The sequence below is a fragment of the Callorhinus ursinus genome, unplaced genomic scaffold, assembly GCF_003265705.2.
Source record: "Callorhinus ursinus isolate GAN/ISIS: 27379988/994484 unplaced genomic scaffold, GSC_fseal_2.0 scaffold3, whole genome shotgun sequence".
NCBI lineage: Eukaryota > Metazoa > Chordata > Mammalia > Carnivora > Otariidae > Callorhinus > Callorhinus ursinus.
In genome coordinates, this window is record NW_027397065.1 from 79,803,256 (window position 1) to 79,827,984 (window position 24,729).

The 24,729-nt window shown below is 44.6% G+C and overlaps 1 protein-coding gene and 1 long non-coding RNA gene across 3 annotated transcripts in view; one reads left to right on the plus strand and one right to left on the minus strand.

Moving 5' to 3' along the window:
• The window catches only part of MYO10 (myosin X), a 207,049-nt gene that overhangs the window by 142,777 nt on the left and 39,543 nt on the right, over window positions 1-24,729 (plus strand). The gene's annotated exons all lie outside the window — the stretch shown is intronic.
• On the minus strand, window positions 507-1,690 carry LOC141372412 (uncharacterized). Its single transcript, XR_012377637.1, has 2 exons — window positions 1,121-1,690; window positions 507-779 (listed from the first exon to the last, which is right to left on the minus strand). It is a non-coding gene; the product is annotated as an uncharacterized lncRNA (long non-coding RNA).

A 24,729-nucleotide genomic window follows, 5' to 3' on the forward strand; every position in this document is an offset into this window, starting at 1 on the left:
TCCTCGCAGATTCCAACCCCAGTTTATGCTGGATCACAGGAAAAGCTTCCTAAGACTGTTGCCAGCCCTTTTCCTTTTTGAGTTTAGTTTTAAATCACCTATCTTTGGCAGATTGTTGTAACTGCTGCTGTGGGTTTTTGTTTGTTTGTTTGTTGGGTTTTTTAAAAATTTTCTTTATTCCTTGACGCTGTTACAGGATAAACATTTATTTCAATTTTTAAAAATTGACTTTATCTTTTATTTCTTTTTAAGTAATCTATACACCCAGTGTGGGGCTCGGACTCATGACCCCCAAAATCAAGAGTGGGATGCTCTACCAACTGAGCCAGCCAGGTGCCCCTAAAATTGACTTTATAATTTTTAGAAAATTTTAAATTTACAGAAAATTTGAGCATATCGCATGGAGTTCCCATATCTCTTTCCATCCCCCTCGACACACACACACACACACACACACACACGCACGCACGCACGGAGTTTTCCCTCCTATTAACATTGTACATGAGTACGTGAGTTTGGCGTGTTTATTATAATTAATGAACCAGTATTCCGAAGTCCAAAGTTAACATTAAGGCTATCTGTGTTGAAGGCTCTTTGAGTTTTGACATATGCACGTGGTCAGGAAGTGTCAAAATGCCAAGTATTCAGTCTGTTCCCAATACGATGAACATTTTCTCAGGTAATAGTTCCTAAGAATAGGACTGTTTTTGATTGGCCGAAAGGCGAAGTGCTGAGAGAGAGATCTCTATTGCGCAGGATAAAACGCAAATGATACTGTTCTGTGTGGAAGAAACCCATAAAAACCACATGAGAAAATGAGGAGAGCAAAAGCATCAGGAGCACCAGGGAGCTAGGACATCTTAGAGCTATCTGGATCATCAGCCCCCTTGACTCCTCTCTGCGTTCAGTTGGTCTCACAGCCTTTAGGGGTGGTTCCGTTTCTTCCACATACCTCCTGGAAAATGCCCCCTTGGAATCGAGGAACCTTCCATAATTCTTCCTGTCCTTCTGATTGCCCCTCGTGTCGCCTGCTTGCCTGTAACTGGAGCGCCCCTTGCTAGCATCTTGACTTTTGAGAACATCACATACAGACAGACGCCTCATAAAAAGGCAGCCTTACCTTTTCAGGAAATTTTAGTAAAGGAGGCATTAAAGCAACCATTCTTCTCCCCGAACAAAACAATCCCCTTACACCCCTCCTGGTCACTTGAATCCTGTTTACCATGTTGTCATGGCAACCATTCAGTAGCGCCAGGCAAAGCCCGGGATAATAGCCACAGATGAAGCTCTGCTCCAAGTGAAGAGTGTTGTTCTCAGGGTCACATCTAGATTGCTCGATTTTGTCTCGTGGCTTTTTCTTCTTTAGTAATAGGCCCTCTTTGGAAATTTGGGGGGCCTTCAAGTGTCTTCACACGCTTGTTTTGGGGGCATGGGAGGTGGTTAGTTTGCTCTTGCCGTTAAAACGGTCTCCAGCAATCGCTAGCCCGCCAGTCTCGCCGGGCCGGACTTCCTTTCAGTAGAATCGGGAATGAATTAAGCAGGCAGAGCCCAAGACACCACGTAAAAGCCTGGGAACAGCAGTGAGCCGAAGAAAGCCCGTTTTTGTGTCCGTTGCCTCGGATGCTTGCAGTCCCCGACTGCTAAAGATGCAGCCATTGACAGCGGACAAAAACTGAAGGGGCACGAGAAGCCCAAGGTAGGAGTCTTTCTCTTATTTGAGCCGCTTAAAAGTTTCACGGGCCTGGGAATGATCATGGGTAGGCTAAGATTTGGTGGGGAAGTGTTCTAAGCCTGGGAGAAACAGGCTTTTCCGTCTCTCTGAGCACCAGAAAGGTTTAATTTCTAAACAGGTGGGTAAGTGCTGTATGAGTTGGAACTGCTAACGCTTTGTCAGGACGAAGGACGTTAACCGATCAGGCATCGATAATGGAATGTATTTTTGATAGGAAATTCGCCTTGTATGGGAAAACTCATTTTTAATATGAGGTTGGAAGGGGAGATTGCTGGCGGTGGTTTCTTTTGTTTGTATGGGTTATCGCGAGGCATTTTGCCTTAAAAGTTTACAACGCCACAGACCTGTAGCTTTTCCTCGCCTTGTACTTTGTGTGAACCTTTTAAGGAAACCTGCCCAAGAAGAATCCTTTCATTTTAAAGTGTGTTGTAAACTGGTTTGGACCCGAATGTGGAAATGGAGGAGTGACTGGCGTTGGCTGGTCATCTATTGACTATCATACGCCGATTTTGCACAAACATACACACGCCAGAATTTTTCAGTCGGCCCAGAGAAACCTGATGAGGCACATTTTGTTGAGATTCTCTTAGTCCCCCCAAAGTGTCCCCCCAAAGAAAGAACATGATAAAGAGCGACTGAAATGCTAATCCTCACCTCCACCGGACACTAGAATGTGTTCAGTTGATCTCCATTCATTTGCTAAATGTGCCCTTTAAGGGAGCAAGTTTTAAATGTGAAGGTGGTCTTTCATATTAAATTGACTTACATTTAAAAGAAGCGAATAATAATGTGGCTGATGGCTACTTGGCTAAATCTGCTTTCACGGAAATAAATTTCCAGTGCCGGGTGAAAACTCCAGTGTGTTTAGAAGGTTTTACCATCAGGCATAACAATCTTACCGGTCATTAATCTGACATTAACTTAATTACCACCCCCAGAGAGAGGTGGAGTGTTAGTCGCCAATGGGAAAGTTTCTGCCTCTCACAGACTGAGTCTCCGTACCCACATTTCAATATGTAGCTCCCCCAGGGTCAGAATCCCATTGCTTTGCAGGCTGGCTTGAGTGACAGGAAACACTCCCTCCCGTGTTAAAGGATACTTTTCGGGAAGACTGTGATTACAGAGACCCGCCCCGTCTGCCCTGCTGGCTTCCTCCCTGGGAGGTCCCAAGCTGCCAGGATGCGGTAAACATTTTCCCCTGTGCCCACCGTGACAGGTAGTCACGGCCTCCTCACCTGAGCCCTCCAGCCATGCGTTTCAACTTCGGCTGTTCTGGAAATAGCGACCAATCAGCATAGCAGCCCCTCTCCAACATTTGAGCCAATCCGAGTCTCAGGCCTTCTGTCTATTTGACGCAAAGTGTGGGGTGATTTTTTTTTGTTGTTGTTTTAGTTGCTAACTTAAAGCATTGGCATTTTCACAGGCAGCCCCCTTAATGTGTGATTTCTGTGAGTGACTTTGTTCTAAAAACCCACCACTGCCCACCCAGCAACTTTACAGAGAGCCAGTTCCCAAAGCGGTGGTCCCCCTTGATGACTCTGGAGCAAAGGGCCCAGGTTTGAGCCCAGACCAGAGGGTAGAGGTGGGGGGTGCATTGGGGCGTGGTACTCGGGCTCAGAGACTAAGCCTCCCTGGGTCTCCTCACAGCCTTGGAAGAGGCCCACTGCACCTCCTAGTCTCCTCAGCATTTTGCTTTGTTGACCCTTGACCCTGGGGTGTCCCTCCCTATTCCTGCCTCAGGCTGGCTCTTTCCCTGATACACAGAAATGCTACAACATTAGATTAACAATAATAAGAACAGCACTACAGTTAGTAACTGGGTTTTGCCTCCACCCCTCCTCGATATAAAGGCAGTACTTACTGATTATAAAATAATTGGAAAACATGCAGAATATAAATTTAGTTTAAAATTCTTCACATTTTATTTAGAGGCTGCTCTTAATTTTAGAACTATATTAGCGAGCTGTATCTTAAAACATTCCTGTGCTTTTTTTCACGACTACAGAATTCTGTCAGTGACTATACTTTCAAATAGATTCTATTATTGCACTATTTCCTTCCCTTGTTGTAAAGAGTGCTTCTGTATTATTCATGTGTATTATTACCTGTTCACATTCAAGATTGTTTGTTAAAGGTAAATCATAAGTTTATTTGCTAAATCACAGCATGTGCATTGCTATGACTTGGATGTATACATCCACAGGGCCACATGTTCATTAGGGCCAACAGCGAACAGGAAGACTATTTTGCAACATGTATAACAATGGATTTATAGCCCTAAAAAGTAGCCCTTAGAAATCAGGAAGAAAATAACAAACGTGTTGGTAGAAAAGTGAGTAAAACACATGAATGAGAAATTTGCGAAAGGTGATACACAAATGGGAAATAACTTGACAACTTCGGTAGTATAATCAAAGAAATAAAACTTTAAAATAGATAATTTTGCCCGTGTGACGACTGAATGAGTTTCTCGGTTTTGTGTTGCTTTTTAATAACACTCCCAGGGCAGTCGTGGAGGACACTCCCATTAATGTATGCGGGGAGTTTAAATTGTGGCAGCTTTTCTGAAGAACGGTCTCCTCCTGTCGTCTTGATTGAACGTTTTCTTGCCTCTCCTGGGACTGTAAGCCATCTGTTTTTCTCCTTCGTGCTGTCAAAAGTTCGTTCTCTCCGGGTTCCATCTCCTCGCTCACACTCTCTTTGCATTAAATATATGTAAATATTCTAATGTTTAATATGGAAATATATACATAAAAGGGAGGGGAGACGGGAGGCAATAGGGAATGCTCCCCTGAGCAGTCTCTTCATTGCTAAGTATTTCCGAAGAGAGGCCATGCCCATTTTCTTTCTAATGCTATGCCGTCAAAACTGCCCTAGCCTCCCTTTGGCTGAAAGCTTCCAGGTAGTTTTCCCTGCCCCACCCTCCGCATCCCCTACCCTCACCCCCCAAGGCCTGTGACCTAGCCAGCCACCCCGCCTTCCTGGCACCTGTCTGACGAGGCCTCCTGCCCTCCCCCTCTCTCTTGACTGGTTCCTGGGTTGTAGGCACAGCCTCGGGTTCTGCCCTCCTCCCCTGCCCGTTCCTGCAGAAATGCTGCTCACTTCTCCCCTCCGGCTCTCAGCGAGGTGAGTTACCTCTGTACTGTATTTTTCCCAGCCCCAAATCCTCCTCTAAGCTTTGGCCTCCTCGGCTAATTTTGTAACCCACTTTTTTTTTTTTTTTCCTGGGTTTCTGAAGTTTCTAGTTCTGTGCTGGTCTGCATCCCCTGCATCACATTTCAAATTGGAATGTGTTTATAATTTCACATTCTTTACCTTCCGCCTCCTTGTTTATCGGGTTTTTCTGATTTTTCGGGTTATAGCAGAATATCACAACGTTGGTGCCGTTGGCGTTTTGGACGGGGCGATCCTTTGCTGTGGGGCCCCGTTCTGTGTGGTGTAGTAGGACCTGTAACAGCTCCCCGGCCTTCTCCCCATTAGATGCCAGTAACAGCCCCCAGGGGCCTCCAAACATTTCCAAACCTCCCCCAGGAGGCAAAGTTGCCCTGCTTGGCAACCAGTGGGTTATGGTGTCAGTGCTGATTATTTCCTGGTTTTTATCCTATTTTCCCTCTGCTCTCGGTAAAATGGCATCTAGGTACAATTTCATTTTTTTTTTTTAAGACTTTATTTATTTGACAGAGAGAGACACAGCGAGAGAGGGAACACAAGCAGGGGGAGTGGGAGAGGGAGAAGCAGGCTTCCCGCGGAGCAGGGAGCCCGACGTGGGGCTCGATCCCAGGACCCTGGGATCATGACCTGAGCCGAAGGCAGATGCTTTTTAACGACTGAGCCACCCAGGCGCCCCCAATTTCATTTTTATTATACCAATTGTTCAGGCTTTGAACCTTGAGTTTTACTATTGAATATAGGGTGAAAAGAGAAAATGGCGTATCGTTTAACATTTTTCCAGAAATTTCGAGTCCCTTGTTAACATGTATTGTTTCCTAGTAAGTAATATTAGAAAATCTTAAAGGGGGGGATGGGGTGCCCTTAATATCAGTGTGTCTTGCAGGATTACGTAATTGTTCTGTGCTACTACCCACTTTCTCAGATGAATGGGTGGCCTAGTTTCAGCCACTCTGAAAGGATAAAACAGCTCATTAAAGTGTGCCAGATGCTTCATTTGTCACTGTTTCACTTAAAAGGGAATACTGTTTCGCTTTGGAATTATACTGTGTTACACTCCAAGTTTGCCTTTATGAAATGCAAGACAAGTGTCCCTGTTAGAAATATTGCAGCATCCCCACCTCAACCCCCTCCAGGTTTATAATGAAAAGTTCACTACCACACAAATGTTTTAGAAACTGTTAAGTAAAGCTTTTTAAAAAGTCTCTCTGGATACACAAGAAAACGAAGTTTGAATATGCATCCTCAAGTTGGATAACAGACTTCTGCCTTTGAGCCCGAAAGGGTTTAAAGGACAAGGGTTTGGATACGAAATCCTTTTAGTATACCTAATACTGTTTCCACTGGGACAGCTTAATTAAGGCTATCACAATACATAAGGAGAGGACTGAAACCAATTTTGGGGAGTCAAATACGTCCCACAAGATTGTGAGGGCCGAAAGTAAAGCATCGTTAGTATGTTCATTGTGGCTTGAGAAATTGCAGAAAGAAAATTAGCCTGGCTTCTTTTTATTTCCTTCTCTCTCTCTTTTTCGGGGTTCATTTGTTTTTGTATTAACTCTGAAACATTGGCCTGTGTATTTGATTCGTGGACGTCATTATGTCAATTCCAATAAAGCTTGGACTACTGAATTGATATCAGACCCCACTTGCAGCTCCTAGGGCCTTTTGCTCCCAGGTGCCATGTAAACTGAGGTCCTCCGTGGAGGTGGAAGGGCAGTTTGGACCTCGTTATGACGTCATTTGGTTTGGATTTCCAGGATTCTAACACACGTGTCAATCCTCCAAACCAGGTAGCAAAGGTGCAAAAAGGTACAAAAAACTGTAAAACTTAAGGCACCTGACCATCCCTTAAAGCAGTCATTGTCTGTAACCTGGTGGCATCAGCAGATTGGGCCACTTCTACCTGGGAGCTCCTGCTGTCTAGAGCTGAGCTGGAGGCATTTCCCGGTTTACACATACTTGGGGCTCTGCCAGGGTCCGCAGAGTGAAAGCTTTTCCCTTCTCATGCTCGATTAGAAAAAAATGAGCTACAATACAATCATCACTTGTTCTCCATGACTCACCTTGCCTACTCCCAGCACATCCACGCTCCTTGTTACAACATGTTGATGTAGTTACATGATTGAGAAGGTGGTTTGGAACTAATGGAAGAGCCTTTAGCCACTGGCCTGGATGCACGGGCTTTTCTGTTCTCTGTTCTGGTCATTTTGGTAACCAGCCTCACGCACAGATTGTCCTCTGCTGGGTGCTGTGGGGGCATAAAGGGATAGACACCCTTTCGTTGCATATTAACTCTTTTGAGGATTGGGTGCTAAAATCTAGGAAGCAGCGAAGACGTGAACAGATTATGTCTGAATCCTTTCTGTGTCTGTTCATGATCCCTGACCAGCCTCAAATGCCAAAACACTGATGGGGGGGGGGCATGGGGAGTCAGACCCAGGAGCATTTGCGTTGTGTTCCCCAGCATATAGCGTGGTAGTGGTTGTAGTCCCACGGTTTTCTTGCCTGAATTACAGAACTTGAACTCTGTCTCAACATTGATCCTTCCCAGCCTAGGGACTGTAGCAGTGAGCCTACCTGGGCCTGTTTTTCTACATACTCCGGGGCTAACGCTGCAAGGCTATCATAATTCTCAGAGAACAAGTTGATTTTTTTGCTGCTTGCTAGCGAATAAGGCAGTCTGTCCTTTAGACGATAAGTGGGGGACTCCTTAAACATTTTTGGATTACAGTAATTAATGAAGATGTATCAGGAGGCCGTGTATCACAGTGAACTGAGCGAGGTTTTACAGAAAATGCTGTACTCACCGTCCCCAGGCACGTGTCACTGGTCTGTCTCTGAGTCCGCAGTGTTCTCGTTGATGGAGTAAGGACAGAAGTCACCCCTTTTTTTAAGATTTTATTTATTTATTTGCCAGAGAGAGCATGCACAAGCAGGGGGAGTGGTGGGCAGAGGGAGGGGCAGGCTTCCCACTAAAGCAAGGAGCCCAACGCAGGACTCGATCCCAGGACCCTGGGATCATGATCTGAGCCGAAGGCAGACGCTTAACCGACTGAGCCACCCAGGCGCCCCAGCAGTCACCCTTTTTTAGAGTGGTTACAAGGATTGATTGTGATCATGTCTGTAGGACCCCCAGCTCAGTCTGGCACACACACGGTGGCCACCGATGATAATTATCCTGCTGGTCATTACGGAAAGAGGCAATGTGTATATATGTCTTGGAGGAGACCGCCGATGGCAATTGTGTGGCAGTGCCAGCAAATCGGGCTGTTCATTTCCTCTCATGACCCATCATTTGTATTGATTCACCACTCACTGAAGTTGACACTGCACCCTCAAATAGAATTTATTAAGGACCTATATTCATTTTGAGGTAAATGTAGAAAAAGACCCTTTTGTGGGAAAAGTATTATTAGAACCCTGAAGACCATTCTTTAAATCCAAGAATGGGGAAAGTGGTTACGGTCAATGAGATCCCTAAAGGAAGTGGATGGATAGGTTATTCTGAGGACAGGTGAAGAGAAAAGAACGTTTTATTGTCATACGTGTTTTCTGTTTGCTGTGTCTTTCTCAGATTTCAGAATGTGTTTGTTCTGTCTCTGTACATATCCCTTTTATTTATTTATTTATTTTTTTACCATTTTGCTTGGGTAGTGGAAGAGTCTTGAACTTAAAACTCTTTTGTACTGATTCTCAGACACCAGGGTCATGAAGAAATGTGCCAGGCTGCAGATGAGCCGGTGTGGCACATCACGCATTGGGCTCTTTAACCGTGAGGGGGACAACGGGGCAGGGTGGGGGAGCATCCGATTTAAGCATCTTGAGTAGAACAGCTCCGAAGCCTGGCCCCACGCTCTGGCTGCGGAGTCCTGTCAAGGCCCCAGGGATGGGAAGAACCTGGCCTTTGAGCATTGCCTGACCTCCCGTTTCCTAGCAACTCCCAAGTGCTCAGTGGAATATTTTGTGCTGTTCCTAATTTATACTTAACAGATACTGGCTGTGTTTAAGGCTGGCTAATTTCCCATTATGACTTGCAGACAACCACTTTAATACATGAATAAGCAAGAGAAAGGACTCTTGGGAGGCTGTGCTCACCGGCACCCGCTTCTCACCAGGACTTCATTTTCCTTCTAGAAAGTAGAATTTACCAAGGACTTGCAAACACATGGCCATTTCCCCGCAGAGACAGGCTGCACTGAAGAGTGTTCAAGTAAAACTCTTTTCTTTGACATTTTTTTCTGATCTCCCAGCCCATATTCACGACTATTGATAAGTCTGCTACATCCATTATCAGAGCAGCAACTCCTTCCTTAGCTGTATTCTTGTCAGCGAATGGAGCGGCCACTTCCTGTTCCTTCCTGTGTAAATGAGGCAATAGGATGGGGTGATTCTCATGCCCCTTCCCGCCCTCAGCTAACAGGCATCTGATGAAATCCTACTCTTTCCAATAATTGATGTCTCTCGTTTGGGGGCTCAGATTTTTCCCAGTTGCCATTTTTATTTTCATATTTTTTGTAACCATTCAGACTCCTCAGTCCTTACTTGCCTTTGTGGCAATTGTCTCTGGGAATTCCTTTTCCTCCATATCCTAGCTTAGACTTAAGAATGATGAATGATCTTCATCTCTGATCTTCATCTGTCAGTGGCTCAAAAGTGTTTTGTCTCTGAAATTCAACACCTGAAAGCAAGAGAGCACCGGTCTCTCCACTATTCTCCTGATTCTTATCTGTAGACTAATTTCTCCTCCCACGGTGGTCTGTCTGAGTTCCACCTGAGGTAGCACTGCACTATAAAAATAACTCTGGCCAAGCATTACAGATGTCCGTCTGACAGATTTTCCAGGCTGTGGACATTGAAGCATGGAGGGCCACTGGGCACGTGTCCCTCTTGTCTTCCACCTCATGCCCTACTTTTTGTCTTCGGGCTCAGCATCCTTCTAGCACTGGCATAACCTTGGTGACGGTGTGAGTGAGTTGGTCTGGTCCACGGCCACGTTAGCGGTTCTGTGCCTGGCTGGCATCTCTCCGCCAGCATCTGTGAAGAGACACAGCTGCCCTCCTAAGGCATATTTCTCAGCGTGATTTTTCAGAGCGAGTGTGAATAAAAAGGCCTCTGACCTATTCAGTATGGTGGACGGCACATTTGAAATAGAACAGTGATGGACAGTGAGATTGAAGTTTAGTTTAGCAAGATAAAGGGTTTAATTATATTCACTAGATAAAATGGCAACAGATTATACCCAAGAGGGAGGCTGCTTTATGAGGATTTCCAGATGAGATTTATGCTAAGGATCAGACCTTCTGTCATCTTTACTGGGGTCTGTGGACAATTTAGAACAAACCTGTGGTCTCCCTCCTTTCCACCCCCCCCATTTCTCTGTGTTTTTCTGAGTCTCTTTCAACACACATTAATTGACTCTCAAGATCGATTTATAGATACAGATATATCTCGAACTCCCAACCTCTTATTTTAAATTTATATGACCTCTTCGGAATTTAAATGTGCCCTGTCAGCCCACTGTCTTGTCCTTCCACTGTTACTACTCTGTTTGATGGGACTTGTTTCTTTTTCTTGCCTCAGTCCCCTAGTTTCTCTCTCTCTCATTTTTTTTTTAAGATTTTATTTATTTGACAGAGACACAGCGAGAGGGAACACAGCAGGGGGAGCGGGAGAGGGAGAGGCAGGCTTCCCGCCGAGCAGGGAGCCCGATGCGGGGCTCGATCCCAGGACCACGGGATCATGACCTGAGCCGAAGGCAGACGCTTAACAACTGAGCCACCCAGGCAACCCCCCTAGTTTCACTTAATCTCCACGTGGACTCACTCTGTAATTTCATTTTATGCCCCAGTTGGATTCATTGGTGGGCCTTAAATTTTTTTTTTTTTAATGGGAACAGAGCATACATATTTTTAAAAGTGCTCAGATCATAAGTAACGTGCTTTGAAAGATCTCTGCGTGAGCCCAGACATAAAAACAGCGGCCCACGGCAGGGAGGAGAGCAGTTTAGTTTATGAATTTGGGGCTTTGGTAAGGACCCTGGGCTCACTGAGCTTTGTCCAGATTGCTTGTCTTAGATGATGCCCACATCGTCCTCTCTGATCTCACCATGTCACTGGAGGATATCCGAGAACTGTGCTGTGATTGGTTCTAGGACATGTCTGCGTCAGCCCCGGAGGAGGAGACCTCCCTGCCCTCAAAGACTTCCCACACTCCCGAACCTGATGTGGGCCTTCCAACTCTGGCGCATGACCGCACCTTGTAATCCCACAGAGGACTGAGAACATCTGTCACTAGCGAACTCGCCTGCCTTCCTCCACGGTGTCCCCTCCCTCCCTCCGTCAGGGTCTCAACAACGCATTGAGTACAGTGTTCCCAAGAACTACCCTGTCCAAGCCTCTTGGCTATGTGGCTGCTTCACATGAGGCCACCAACTCGTGGTTTTCATTGTGACCACAGGGCAGTCCATGCGTTCTGTCTTTGATTCTGACTTCTCTGACCTAGATTTGAACTTGACCACAGCCCTGGGATGTCCATCTGGCTTTGGCATCACAGACCAGCTCGTGTCGTCAGTGATGATGTCTGCTCTGCTATGTTTTCTGGATATTTGTGAAGTTTACCGTATTAACCACAATAGTATTTTCAGCTATACAGCAACCTTGTGTTTCCACCAGGGATCTGGATGTTTCTGGAGCCTAAGCCCATTCCCCACTGGTGCCCCTTCCTTCCCAGGGGGTAATCCTTACACTTCCGTTCCTCCACAGGACCTCTTCCATCCAACTGCAGGTGGTATAGGTGGGTCACACACACTTGCTTCCCCTCAGTCCCCCTTTGGAAAAACCTCAACTCTTGAGAAGACACAATATCTCAGCCAACAGTGACCTACACGATTTATACATAGAAGTATCACATTTAATCAGCATTTGTTTAGAGGCTTCACAGTATTGGGGATTCACATCAGTATGTCTGCAGTTCTGTGGTCCTTCCTCAAGGTTGCAAAATGGCTGCCATAGCGGCAACCATTACATCTTCACAGAATATCTTCATTCAGTTAACAGCTAGTTTTTGAGTGTCTCTTTGTCCCTTTGGGATGCATCTCTGAATCAAGCCAACAAAGATTTGGTCCTCCTAGAGTAAGTATTAACCCGTGAAAGGAATCAGGGTAGGGCCAAAAGAGCAGCTCTCCTTTTATTCGGAAGGGAAAATCCTCCCTCAGTAGGTTTGCCCCAGTCCACAGGAAGCTTGGGAGGGTGAGGGTCTGGCAAAGGTGGGTGAGTTTGCCCGGTTAGCTTGCAATGATCTCATTCCCAGGACAGTTGTCCTGAGTACAGTGGGAGTTCCATTAGCAAGGGAGGATTGATGGGCCCCGCCGGCAAATAACACTTTACATGAGGAGTAGAGTGGATGAAGATGGGAAGATGGAAATACAAAAATATTTGTAACTTATGTACAGCTCAGAGAACTTTTTGGGATGTGATATCAGATTTTCTGAATAAACATTTAACATATAACAGTTTTGAGGAAGAAGCTAGATAAGTATACTTATATTTCTTATAAGCATTGCCCAGCCTTGACATTGGTTATCTTGTAGAACCGTACTTCTCATACTGTGTGTGGCAAGAGAGCAGTTCTTTCTTATTGCCAGTTTGTCATGGAGTGGAAAGTTCGATGGTGCATCCATGTCGAATTGCTGCTAAAGATCCTGAGTGCTTGCTCCCACTTCCGGTGTCTGTCTCATCGTGGACCGGCACCCGTCACCAGCCACACTTGGAGGGATGCCCTTCTGGTTCTTCTGCAAGGAAGAAGAGCGCAGAATCTACTCACAGGACCTGGTGCTTAGCAGCCACGTCACCTTGGGCGAGTCACTCGAGTTACACCAATTCGCTTCTTCCATGTCTATAAGGAAGTCCTGTTCCCGGCTTACACACTTGTCTTTATTTACAGGGTACTGGGAGATTTGATTGAGGTAAAGAAAATCTTTTGTGCAGAGTAGCCCATATTTAAATATTCGACACCATTATTTGCTGTTTGGCTTTTAAAATCAAGGAGAAAACCATAGCTTTTTTCCCTGGTAGTGAGAATTTCTTATCAGTTTAAATAGCAACTCTGTTTAAACAGCCCAGGGGTTCTGTTTTGCAGGAACATGCTGCTTTTGGTCTTCCCCATGTGAGGGGCAGAGGGCGTCCACAGGAAAGCCCCCCCCCCGGTACCTCGCCCCCCAAGAGGGGTCTGGCGTGCAGGCCTGAAGGCTGGGAACTTCCTGCAGGGTTTCCTGGGAATTCATGGCCCAGAGGGAGGCAGGCTTGGGGGCGTCTGTGTCCGGTATGTGCAGGAAAGGCGGGAAGGAAGCCCAGCCGTGTGCAGTATTCTGCATGCATGGCCGTGGAGAGGAACTCAAATCAGAGCAGCAGGTGCAGGGGCTGTTGTTAAAAGCAGGAAACGGGAAAGGAATAAGAATGGAAGAAAGACACTGTGGAGGAGGGCAGGCTTGCATTCTTGTAACTCAAGGAAGCATTCGACCGAACGTTAAATACGTGTGGCTTTCGGGCCATTTGTGGGGTTTGGAAACAAGCATGTGACGCGAGCACAATGGTCGCTGAGACTCAAATGGGTAAATGTCCCCTGGACACAAAGACAAAGTGCTTGTTCTGAACACCGGGGAGCTGGCCCTTAGCCATAGCCTTTCCAGGCGTTTACTTGCCAGGTTTGGGGAACTGATCGATCAGGGTGCACCCTTTTTTGCCTCTTCTGTCTAGCTTTATTACAGACCCCCCGCAGTGGTGTGCTTTTTTTTTTTTTTTTTTTTTTTTTATTGTTATTATAGATGCTAAAGACACTGGGTTCAGTGGCCTGTTAAAAGTAGAGCCAACTGAATGGTCTAGGAACCTTCTGGAGTGACATTAGAAACTTCGTATAAATTTATTAGGAAAAATGAAATCCGTATGTTTTGTTTGAGAATTGTGTTGTTATTTAGCACTTTATTTGAAGTTCATGGAAATTCTTCATGTCTAATTTCTTTGGAATCACTAGCCTCATGGAAACTGCCTGGGGTGTTTTTCATCTTTGAATAATGGATCATGTTTTCAGTGAAAAGTAATATATTTTGGTTTGGTCTCTATATACGCCTTATGATGAAAGAGTCTGACAGTTCATTTTATATAAAAATATGCTCCAAGTATCAAAGGCAAATAGAGTTATAATGTTAAGCCTTGCTCTTTTTCCTCACGTCCTCCTAGAGTCAGGGCTCAACCTAATTTGTTAGAGCAGCACTGTCCAGTGGAAATAAGGTGTGAGTCCTATATATCATTTAAGATTTTTCCAATTGCCACATTCAAGTGCAAAAAGAAATTAGTTTTTATGAAGTTAGTTTTAATAATATACTTTAGCCCGATATAGCCGAAATGTTATTTCAACACGTACTAAATTTCAAAATCATTAATGAGGTATTCTACATTTCTCTTTGTATTGATTTTTTTTTTTTTTTAAATCCGATACATAATTTGCTGCAGACTGCAATTTAGTTTGCACTCTTTGATTGCACTGTTTACCTGGCTTTCGTTCTCTCCCGGGTTGGTTGGCATACTTTTTCTGCAATTGGCAAAATAGTAAATATTTCAGGCTTTGCCATTGTCGTGTGAAAGAATTCACGGACAATGCGTGGCTGTGTTCCAAGGAAACTGTGTTTACAAAACCAGGTGGCAAGCCGGATGTAGCTCGCAGGCTGAAGGCAGCCAACCCCTGCCCTAATGAAGTGTACTGTCTCCTTAGAGTTTTAATCCTCAGAAGTTGACGACTGTTTTGGTGTAAAGTTACCAACATAGCTATTGTGATGACTTTCATTCAAGAATATTCAGGAAAAATGTACCAGGAAACAAAGCCTATGGTTAAAGAATGAAAATTTTGGAACTACAGGAACTCCCCATCCCCCTTTCTGAACTCGGACCTTGTAGGGCAGACAGTGCAAGGTAGGGGTTCGTGGTGCTGGCCCGGCCCTCACTGCGCCCGGCTCCGTCTTGCAGCAGCTTTGTGACGCTTGTAAGTTACCTTCTCTGTACCTCAGGTTATGCATCTTTAACATGGGGGTGATCATAATCCCTACCTTAGAGTTGCTAAAATTAAAGCGGCACTGTGGGTAGCGCATGCAACCCTTTTTTATTTTTCTTTTAAGATTTTATTTATTTATTTGTCAGAGCGCACAAGCAGGGGCAGCAGTGGGGGGCGGGGGGCTCGATCCCAGGACCCTGGGATCATGACCTGAGCCTAAGGCGGGCGCTTAACCACTGAGCCACCCAGGTGCCCCGAGCATGCAACTCTTGATCTCGGGGTTGTAAGTTCGAGTCCCACGTTGGGTGTAGAGATTACTTCAGAATAAAAATCTTAAAAAGTTCAGTAAAAGCTAGCATTATAAAGTTGGTGTAATGTCTGGCACATGGTGAGTTCCTGGTATGTTAGCCTTCCTCGTTGCTGCTCCTGTTTTATTACTAGTACTGTTATTACTAGTACCATTGCTACAGATGGTATTAGTAGTACCGTTACCACCACCACCGTAGGGACTCATGAATACAGAGCAGTCCACGCACCAGAACAGAAGCGCTTCAACGTGATCAGCCACCCGCGGGCGTGGTCATAGTAGCTGCTTGCGTGGGGTCACTTTGGACTCGGACTTGTTGACAAGGAGAGGAGCTCCTGCGCTCTGGGGACGCTTGGGCAGAATCTGCAGGGATTCCGGTATTAGAAGAAGTGATGCCTGTCCTGGTAACTGCCATGTGGCGTGACTTCCGTCACTCCATCTTTGGACCTGTTGCATGAAGACACCGCAGCTGCCCTTCCTGCCTTCCTGGGTGGTAGAGATGAGTGCGTGCTCCCCTGTATGTATGTAGTTTGGAAGCTGCAAAGTGCTGTACAGATGTTAGCTAGGAGCATTTCCTGAGGAGTTGGCTCTCTTTGCCTTCTATTACACATTTAACTTGATCCTCATAGGCTGATGTAATTCGTAGGGCAGTTGGAAGGATTGAGATGCCTGTAGAATGCTTAATTCATTGGTGGAAACATAGCCCCTGTTCAGTGAGTAGTAGCTGCTATTTTTATTAAATTAGTTTAAGACACAGCCTTTTATCATAATCCATCCCTGTAGGTTTCTATGCGTCCTTTGGACTAGAAATACTATTAAATGACCTTGTTATGTAGCGTGACAAACTCTCACATTTCCATGGTCTGATACACTACAAGATGGTGGCACACATAAAATTACAACACTCCACATAGAAGACTGACAGAATTAAGTCACTAGAGTCTTATCAGTAATTACTTTCTGGTTGATTAAAATGTCGAACTAACAAGGACACCGTGTAAAGTGAGAGCTGAGGGAGTCTCCTGCAGGGTGATCTTGTCCTAGAACAAAGCCTCTCTGACAGGAGGCATCTCCCTAATCCTGTTGCCTTAGAGGTCGAGGCTGGGCAGAGACCAGGAGGTTATAAAGCTTCACGTGGTAGCAGTTGCCTTCCAGTTCTCCGTGCTCCTAACCACGGGCCATTGAAAGTACAGGACTGCATTCGCCACAAAACAAAGGGACTCTTGAGGGCCAGGATAGGGGTGTGGACAGGAAGCGCTCTGGTGTGGGGACTCCGCCGTTCCACTCTTTTGATTTCCTTCCATTCAGTAAAATCGGAACAGAATACAGCCAAGAGTAGAAACCACTGAGACGTCCTCCCTAGGGAGCTGATGAAGTACCTCCTGGTAGTGACGTTGGTGTGCGGCTGGTGGAAAGAACATGGGGCACCTGTGTGTCCTAACAGCGATGTCTTTAGGTGAGAACAGAATGTAGGGCATGCTTTCATTTGCCTTTTCTTTTTTCTTTAACAAAGCGTGTGTGTGTGTGTGTGTGTGTGTGTGTGTACGCGTGTGTACGCGCGCACGCACGCCTGTATGTGCTTATAGGTGTGTGTAGAACGCACACACAGTCGTGTGTTTGTACGTGCATAGAATGTCCAGACGGAGTCGCAGGAAACTGGCCAGAGTGGTTTTCTCCAGGAGAGCTGTGGGATTTTCGCCATATACATTCTCTCTGTTTCTGATTTAAAAAAAAAAAAACACCTTTGGATGCATTATTCTGTCATTTAACCATAACTTAATGGAAAAATGAGACTACCTTTATTTCCCAATTTCTTTTACATTCGTCCCCAAACTCCATACTGAGAAGTTACTTCATTGTATTTTGCAGCTGAACCGTTTCATATAGAAACACATTCTGCTTATGTCCTATAAGTAGTTAAGAAAAAGAACGGGATATTGAGCTGTGTTTTGGGCATGTTCTCTAGAAACACATTTTGAGGACCGCTTGGACCTTGTGGCTGGCATCCTTAAGAGTTCCAGTTACACCAACTCCAGAACAGAGTTTTTCTGCTCCTGTTTTCATAAAAGTAAATCAAATCTAGTTGGGTAGAATTTGTTTTATTAAGGTTTTCTTGCAAAATTCGCCCTACAACAGTGAGAAACCTGGCTCCCGCCATCCGCCATCCACTTATTTAATTGTACAGTAGTAGTGGAATTGTGAACCTTCCCAGGGAAGAACTCTTGTCAGCTGCAGCACAGTGCGTATATGCGTATACCCCTTTGCCCTAGTCTTGCATACAGACCCCATTTCCAAAGGTACGTAAGACGGCCCTGCCCCCACTCCTTCGGTGAGGTGGTTTTCACGCCTTTGTAATACATTGAGATTCTTTTGTGACAATATACATTACTTCCTGGGATCCTCCAAGGTTCACTCTTGTGCTTTAAAATTCTCCAAAATTCTCCGGATCTGGGCAAATGTATCATATGGTGTATCCACCATTACAGTATCATACAGAATAGCCCCACCAACCTAAAATCTCCCTGTGCTTTACCTATTCATCCCTCCCCCCCTGAGTCCCCGGGAACCACTGCGGTCTACACTGTCTCTATAGCTCTGCCCTATTCAGAATGCTGTATAATTGGAATCAAGTAGTAGACACGTATGCTCATTTCAGGCTGTTTTCCTGTAGCACTATGCTTTAAGGTCCCTCCCTGTTTTGGGGAGCTTGATATCTCTTTTTTAAAAATCTCTGAATAATATTGCATTATATGGCTATACCACGGTTTCTTCGGCCATTCACCTATTGGACGACATCTTGATTGCTTCTAGATTTTGACAGTTTTGACTAAAGCTGTTACGAACGTTCACCTGCAGGTTTTTGTGTGTTCAGTTCAGTTGGCTAAATCCTTAAGAGCATGCTTGCTGGATCATATAAAACTGTGTTTAGCTTTATGAGAAACTGTCTTCCAAATTGGCTGTATCATTTTGCATCCAGCCACCTGTGAATTAGCATTCCTGTTGCCCCACATCTTCACCATCATTGGGTATTTTCAGTTTTCTGGATTTAATCATTCTGACGGGTGTGGAGGTATCATTGTTTTAATTAGCAATTTCCTAAAACAACTGCTGTTGAGTTATCTTTCCATATGCTTAGTAGCCATCCCTAAATCTTCTTTGATGATGTGTCCAGATCTTTTCCCTACTTTTTACATTGGGTGGTGGTTTTCATATTGCTGAGTAGTAAGCGTTCTTCTGTATGTTGGATACAGTATTTTTTTCAGATAAATATTTTTTAAATCTTTTCCCAGTGTATTGCTTGTCTTTTCATTGTCTTAACAATATCTTACACACAGAAGTTAATCAATTTTTCCTTTGATGAACTGTCTTTTGATATCATTTCTAAGTCCTTGCCAAATAAGTACGCTGGAAAAGGCTGTAAACAGAACCACAGTTTTTTGTTTTTTGTTTTTTTTATGTAACACCATAGTATAAGAGTGTATGTATCTGGTGTGTCGGGGCCAGTGGTAGGCAATTTAGTGACAAATTTATAAAATTTAGACCCTCCCCTGAGAGTGTATCATCTACTGGGACTTCACATGGATATGTCTAACGGACATGTGGATATATATGCCAGGAGAAAACGCATGGTCAAGGTCACATCCTAAGGCAAGTACATGTGTGCTACCAAGTGAAGGGGAGGTGACAGATGGCGCCGGTCAGATGCCCCAGGAACAGGTTTATGTATTGAGGAGGGTATGTTTGAGGGACCCCTAAAAGATCCATGAAACTCACCAGTTAGAGACAACGGGAGGAACATCCGGGTGGTGAGGCTAGCTCCAGCTGAGGAAGACAGGAAGTGACGGCTTTAGTCCAGAAACAGCTAGGGTTCTCTAGAACTTGAATAAAATGTAGGGTGTACTTAGCTGTGTGTTGACTGGAAGGCTGGCTGGAGCCATAGTGCGGGGCCTGGGACGTGAGATTGAAGCCTTTGTCTTGGTTTGGTGTGTGCTGGGAGTTGTGAGCAGGGGCATAGCATGACTAAAGCAGCACCTCAGAAAGATTCTGCGTGTGTGTGTGTGTGTGTGTGTGTGTGTGTGTGTGTGTGTGTGTGTGTGTGAGAGAGAGAGAGAGATCTGTTCCAACAGTCGGGTAGGTGGGGTGTGCGTGGCTCTGAGGTGAACACAGCAGCTTCCAGCTGTAATAGTTGAGCATTTTCTCCTCAGGGTTGGTGACCGCCCTTGGCTGGGAGGGGTGTCGTGTGAAGGCTGTGCCTGGTGAGGGAGAAATTTCCAGCTCTATAATCTGACCTCCGGGACTGATGACAGCTTTTGCCAGTCAATGTAACCATGTTGCTTCCCATGCCTCACCTGGAAGGGGGCAGGGGGTTGCCTCTTTAGGGGAAATGAGTTTCTGCCTCTTTGCTCGAAATGCAGAATTAGCAAGCAGCAACAACTGTGTAAAGTGTTTAACAACCCGGGAGTGAAATGACTGATGTAAGTACAAAGAACTTTTGTCGCTAGTTTAATGGGCTTTTGTTTAGTGCCTGTTCAAGGTCAGGAAAATTATATTGCCACTTTAGTAACCATGCTTTTGAAAACTCTTCAAAGCGCGATAAACCTCTGTTCAATATTTATTAACTGCTTTTGAGAGTTTGATGTAGCAAACATAGCAAATAAAGATTGAGAGACCTTGCGTCTTTTTTTTTTTAATTAATTTTTTGGGTTAATTAGTAAGGTGAGGATAGGCGTCCCATTGTAAGACTTTCTCAGTCATTACAGGGCTGGGAATGATAGTTTATTAGTGTAACATAATTGACTTTGGGTAAGCCTTTCTGGGATCTTTGATTTTCTGTAGTTGAAGAAGGGTTATCAGAGGTGAGGTTTATGTTTAAAGGTGAATAGAGTAAAGGTATATCCGATAATGGTAATGCAAATACAAATACACCAAAGATACTAAATCCCCTCTGTAATGTTAGTTGCAGTGCCTCTCCCCGACTCCGTAATATTTGCTTACCAAAATAAAGAATCATGTAAGGGTTCCTTTTACTAAATAATTAGCTTGTTTTAGATTTCTTAGGATGCCAGGGACTAGACCAACATAATATGGACTATGAAATAAGTCCCTCAGCTGCAGACCTAATATGTATGTAAATAAAGGTGAATGAATTTCACATTGAAAAGTAGGTCAAGATCCATTTAAAAATATGAGGAAGAAATAGGACCCTTTAATTTTAGAATGTTATACTGCTCACTTTGAGAAACAGTCTACCAAAGAGGTAGGAGATTAAGTCTTGTAAGATAGAAAGTTAAAAATTTTTTTCTATTAAGCTACTAAGGGCAGTAATAAGGAAGGCACTTGTCGGTAAAATATTCAGCTCTCATGTTTGGTTTTTCTCTGCTCCGCGGACCTGTATTGTCAGGCCCACGGCTTGCTGCCCATATTGCACTCTAAGCAGATTGGAGCCAGATTTGGACCCAGTTGTTTGTTGGGTTCAAACAGAAACGGGCATTTCATGCTGTAACCTGGAAGGTTGCTCAGTCTATGGAAGGAACTTCCAGTTTCCTCATCCACAAGGTAGAATCATCTGCCCTTCTCACCCACCCTTCTCCCTGAAGGCCTGGCTGGCCGCCCACCAAACCCCGTGGGCCTCTGCGTGGCAAGCCAGATTCCCGCTCTTCCTGAGTTCCCAGGGCTCCTTGCCTGGTTTCTGAGATCTCCCTCAAATGCTGAGAAGCACGAGAACTTTGAGGGTCTATCGATAACGAACTCGCTCTATTTTCTTCAGTAAGCACAGACTGAATGTCCTCGTACTGTAGACAGGTGGCTATTTCCAAGTTCGCTGACACCCTTCTTAATGTCTTTATGCAATATTTATGAAATTATGAAAGGCTAGGTAATGTTCCGGGTAATCAGATTCATTAATACATAAATGCGTTTATTTCTGTCTCTGATTGTGAAGCGTCTCCCCTGTCCTGGGTCCCTGTTTATCAGCACTTCCCTTGCCCTTTATTTAGATTTGAAGCTGCAGAAGGTAGGGCTTGCTCATAACTGGATTTTGGGGGGAGGTCTTAGCATGTTCTGTTATCAGTCATTTGTTTTGTCGAGGCATTCTGAAATCTTTTTAAGATGGTAGGGGAAGATAGTTATCCTCATTATTATTTTTTTTTCTTAGAATTGAATTACCTGAAACAAATACATTCAATCCTGTCTCCAGGATGAAGACTTTCCCTCACATCCATTGCTGCTTGTCCATTTTATTTTTTAATTTTTTATTTATTTTTTAAGATTTCTGTATTTATTTTAGAGCGAACACGTGCAGGAGGGGCAAGAGGGAGAGAGAATCTCAAGCAGACGCTGCGCTGAGCGCAGAGCCTGACCCAGGTCTGGATCCCACGACCCTGAGATCAGACCTGACCCGAAACCAAGAGTGGGACGCTTAACTGACTGCGCCACCCAGGCGCCTCACTGCTTGTCCATTTTAAATGCCTCCATGTCTTGTGTGGCTTTTAAAATACTTTAAAAAACTGGCTTTATTTAGATAGAATTCACATACCATACAATTGACCCATTTGAACTGTACAGTTTGGCGGGATTTTGTATGTTCACACATAAAGTGCACCCATCACCACTCTCAGTTTTAGAACTTTTTCATCAGCTCAGAAAGAAACCCCCTACCGTTGGCCTGCCCCCCTCCCCCCCCCCACATACACATACCTACCCCCACTGCTTCCACCAGCCCTAGGCGGCCACGACTCTGTGTCTGCAGAGTTCCCTTTCTGGACATTTCATATGGATGGAATCCTATAATATGCACGTGATTTTTTTTGTGACGGGCTTCTTTCACTTAGTAAAATGTTCTAAGGGTTCACATAGTGTGTATTAGTGCTTCATTCCTTTTTAGACCAAATAATAGTCCGTTGTGTGAATAGATAAACTATGGGGTTTTTGTTTTGTTTTCATTTTTTTAAAGTAATCTGCACCCAATGTGGGGGCTCAAATTCATGACCCCGAGATCAAGAGTCGCACGCTCTACCAACTGAACCAGCCAGGCACCCACATGCATTCATCTGTTGGTGGACATTTAGGTTGTTTCTACTTTAAAGTATTCTTCCAGTAGCTTCACACTTGGTCTTCTTCTCTTTCCCTTTTTCACTCTATTCCATGCAGGACCTCTAGAATCCACTCGATATCTGGGTTTTTTTTACCTTGTAAAAAAATGTTATTTATTAAACATTTTCAAAGACATGTAGCCATGTAGAAAAATAGTCATATTGTATATACGTGATTATCTCCTTCGTTCAGTGCAGCCTAATTTTTTCATTCCCTTTTTTCCTAGCAACTTTTCTTCCCACCGTCCATAACAGCGCCTCCAATCCCAATAAGGACTAAACCTGAGTCTTCCTGTGCTTTTCTGCACATACGTATCTAGATTTAGACAGAAATACCTCAGAGATACTGTGGGTTTGGTTGCAGACCACTGCAATAAAGTGAGTATCACAAAAAGCAAGCCAGATGAATGTTTTAGTTTCCCAGTGCATATAACATTATATTTATATTATTCTGGAGTCTAGTAAGTGTGCAGTAGCATTATGTCTTAAAAAAGGTGTGCATATCTTAATTTAAAAATGCTCAGCACCATCTGAGCTTACAGCGAGTCATAATCACTGATCACAATGAAAAGGTTGGAAATTTTGCAAGAATTACCAAAACGTGACACAGAGACAAAGTGAGCAAATGCTGTTGGGAAAATGGTGCCGACAGACTTGACACAGCTTTGCCACAAACCTTCAGTTTGTGAAAAGCACAGTATCTATGAAGCGTGATAAGACGATGTATGCCTGTATATTCACGCACATACAATAAATAGGGCAGGGTTGATTTTTTGTTGTTCTTTTGGGGGGTATTTTTGTTCCTTTGGGGTTTTTTGGTGAGGTCATTGTTTTACAAAAATGAGATTGTTATACATACTTTCCTGCATCTTTTCTCAGCTTACCAAAGGCCTGAGAGTCTACTAGTGCATCTTTCACTTGGTCTCGTTTTTAATGGCTGCGTGATATTTCGTGATGTGCCTGATATCAAAATATCCCTGGCCGTTCTTCTGGTCTTGTTTCCAGTTTTGACGCTCCCAACAAAGTGATCCTTGTACACCTCAGATCTGACCGCATTCATCTCTTACTCTAAGCCTCTGTTGGCTCCTTATCTTGAAAACAATTGCCATCAAAGTTGGGATGCAGGAAGCACAGCCGCCCAGGTCCACCGCCCCCCCCCCCCCCCGTCCCACACTAACAACTGGACACCCAGGTTCTTGTTCTGCCTCTTAGCTATTGTTTGTGCTGCGTTCTCTGTGATACGCCCCTTCCCCTGCAGCAATGAATAGAAGTTGTTAGAGCCCAGACTCTGGGTCAGACCTGGGTTCAAATTGTGTCCCCCATACCTCCTCATACTTTGCTTTCTTCTGAATTCCTAAGGAGCGTAATTTTAATGTTTGATACGGTTTTATATTTGGCTTTCTGCTATGTAAGGAATGAGGATTGGTTGGTATACCTGCCACCCTTCTAAGTTGAAGGGTCCTAGGAGACAGAATGCAGCCCCTGTGAGGCTACGCATGCTGGACAGGGGCCTAAGGGAAATCTCTGCACCTTCCTCTTAATGTAGCTGTGAACCTTAAACTGCTTTTTAAAAAATTAAATGTCTCAGCGGGAAGTCTGCTTCTCTCTCTACCCTTCCCCCTGCTCTTGTTCTCTCTCTAATAAATAAATTAAAAAATCTTTAAAAAATAAATAAAAAATTAAGTGTTAATAAAACAATTAAGGAAACCATGGAAAGATCAGTGCTTGCCAGGGGTTGGGGGAGGTAGAAATGAGTAGGCGGAGCCCAGAGGAATTTTAGGGCAGTGAAACTACTCTGCATGATCCTCTAATGGTCGATGTGTGTCATTATCCATCAAAACCCTTCGAATGCGCAAGACCTGGGAGCCCTGTAAACTGTGGACTCTAGGCTGTGATGATTCATCAGTTGTAACAAATGCAGCGCCCTGGTGGGGGTTGTTGATTAAAGGAAGAAAAAAAAATCTAGCCCCACTTTTTTTTTTAGTCTTCCTTGAGCATGAACCATGAATCCTTGCACATAGTAGGTGTTTTAAAGCCCTGGTTTATAGCCGTTACTTCCAAAGTCCATGTTTTTTGCTGCCATCAAAATGTCAGATGGTCTCTTGTCAGAGCAAACTCCAGCTCTGGAAAACTAGTTCCTGGTGAAGACCAGTGTGCGCCGGTGAAGTTTGGGAAGGAAAATGCCTCAAGTTGTGACGTGTCCCGCCTCAGCTGGGTCATCATTGAACATTAAATTCACCAGAGAAGGAAGTTGAAACTAAAAAGAGAAGCAGGGATGGAAATACAGGCTTACCGCGCTGCCCGGCCCACCCCCCCCCCCCCCCCCCCCCCCCGCCCCAATCTGATTGCTGTGTGGGTTGCCCGTGGCAACAGTCTGCCTAGAGATC